This window comes from Gossypium hirsutum, chromosome A09 (assembly GCF_007990345.1).
Source record: "Gossypium hirsutum isolate 1008001.06 chromosome A09, Gossypium_hirsutum_v2.1, whole genome shotgun sequence".
Taxonomy (NCBI): Eukaryota; Viridiplantae; Streptophyta; class Magnoliopsida; order Malvales; family Malvaceae; genus Gossypium; species Gossypium hirsutum.
Genome location: NC_053432.1, coordinates 58761617 through 58763923, shown reverse-complemented (window position 1 = coordinate 58763923; position 2307 = coordinate 58761617). Strand labels below are relative to the sequence as shown.

Sequence of the window (2307 nt, the reverse complement as noted above, 5' to 3'; positions counted from 1 at the left end):
CAACAGTTTGATCAGTTTGATGGTTTGCAGGATGAAGATCCCAACGCTCACTTAGCAAACTTTTTGGAACTATGCGATACATTTAAAATCAATGGCATTTCTGATGATGCCATACATCTTCGTTTGTTTCCCTTTTCATTGAGGAACAAAGCTAAACAGTGGTTGAACTCGTTACCACAAGGGTCAATTACTACTTGGGAACAAATGACCGAAAATTTTTTACTAAAATATTTTTCGCCAGCTAAAACGGCTAAATTACGTAATGATATCTCTTCTTTTGTGCAGATGGATTTAGAAACACTTTACGATGCATGGGAGAGATATAAGGACTTACTGAAAATGTGCCCTCACCATGGGTTACCGCTTTGGCTATAGGTTCAAACGTTCCATAATGGCCTGAATCCTTCGACTCGACAAATGGTTGATGCAGCTGCTGGTGGAACCATCAATAATAAAACACCTGAAAATGTTTATGAATTTATTGAAGAGATGTCACTGAATAACTATCAGTGGCAAGTCATGAAGACTAAGCCAACTAAAACAACATGCGTTTATAACGTCGATTCGGTTACTATGCTGTCAAACCAGGTAGAACTTCTAAATAAAAAGATTGATGGTTTACTTGGTTCTACTCAGGTACATCCAGTAATGAGGTGCGAGAAGAATGGAGGAGGAGCATGCACAGAGTATCAACCCTTTAACCCTAGCATCAAGGAGGAACAAGTTCAATATATGAGTAACAATAACTCTAGATCCCAAAATAACCCATATAGTAACACTTATAATGCAGGTTGGAGGAACCATCCTAATTTCTCATTGGGGCGGTCAAGGAAATCAAAGACCACAACATCCTCTAGGCTTCCAACAACCACCCTACCAACAAAAGAAAAAGCCTAACCTTGAAGAGATGCTATCTAAATTTATCTTGGTGTCAGAAACCCGTTTTTAGAACACCGAGACAACACTTAAAAATCAACAAGCATCGATCTAAGGGCTCAAAACTTAGATAGGCCAGCTGTCCAAACTAATCTCCAAACAACCACAAGGTAGCTTGCCAAGTAATACTGAACCCAACCTAAGGGAACAGCTCAATGCAATTAATATTCAAGATGAAGAAGGAGTAGTTGAGCCTGAGCCAGAACCGAGACAAGAAACTGTGGTAAGCAGAGGTCAAGGTGAGGTAGGTCATAATAAAAACAAATTAGTGAATGCTGAATATAAACTTCGTATGCCATACCCCAATGCGACAAGGAAAGACCGCTCAGATGAACAATTTGGTAAATTCCTTAAACTCTTAAAAAAATTACATATTAACTTACCGTTTATTGAAACTCTATCGCAGATGCCAAACGCAATGAAATTTTTAAAAGAGCTTTTAGCAAATAAGTGAAAGTTGGTCGAGGCGTCGCATGTGGAGCTAAACGCAATTTGCTCAGCTATTCTCCAAAATAAACTACCCAACAAACTAAAAGATCCAGGGAGTTTTATGATTCCTTGCTTAAATGGTAGTTTAGATGTTAATAGTGCATTAGCTAATTTAGGGGCTAGTATTAATGTCATGCCCTACAAAATGTTCAAATAATTAGGTCTTGGGAAACCCAAAGAGACTAGGATGAGCATTCAATTAGCAGATAAAACTATAAGATTCCCTAGGGGTATTATTGAAGATGTGCTAGTTAAAGTCGATAAATTTATATTTCCCGTTGACTTCATTGTTCTAGACATAGAGAAGGATAGCAACACTCCTTTGATTTTAGGACGTCTCTTTTTAGAAAATGCTAAAACGATTATTAATGTTCGCACAGGTGAGCTCACACTCCGTGTGGGAGACGAAACAATCACCCTTCATGTAATATCCCGAATTAGGGCCTAATCAGAATAGTGGTTTCGTGACCACAAATCTGAGATAGAAATAATTATTTTATAATTATTTTGATGATTATGATATGATTGCATGATTGTGTGAAAATTTCGTGATGAAATTCTATGCCTAAAGTGCTTAAATTGAAAGTAGGGATTAAATCGAATAAGTTACAAAATTTGCATTCTAGAAATTTTTAGTATGAAATTGTTTTGGAATATTAATGAGGAGGTCTTAAATAGAAATTTGACCAATTTTAAGTTCATAGACAAATTTAGGACATGGAAGGAATTTTTGGAAAGTTTAGTAGTAAGGGTATTTTGGTCATTTTGATATTAAATGAAATAAAATGAGAAAAATAACACAAAATAGTCATCTTCCCCATTTAGTTGCTGCCGAAACTTCACTCTCACAATAGCTAGGGTTTCTTCAACTTTCAAGCTTCA

The 2307-nt window shown here is 36.5% G+C and overlaps 1 non-coding gene across 1 annotated transcript; it reads right to left on the bottom strand.

The window, feature by feature from the left end:
• Positions 1 to 252: 252 nt before the first annotated feature.
• LOC121207390 (small nucleolar RNA R71) lies at positions 253 to 359 on the bottom strand. The gene has a single exon (XR_005902480.1). It is a non-coding gene; the product is annotated as a small nucleolar RNA R71 (small nucleolar RNA).
• Between the last annotated feature and the right edge of the window lie 1948 nt (positions 360 to 2307).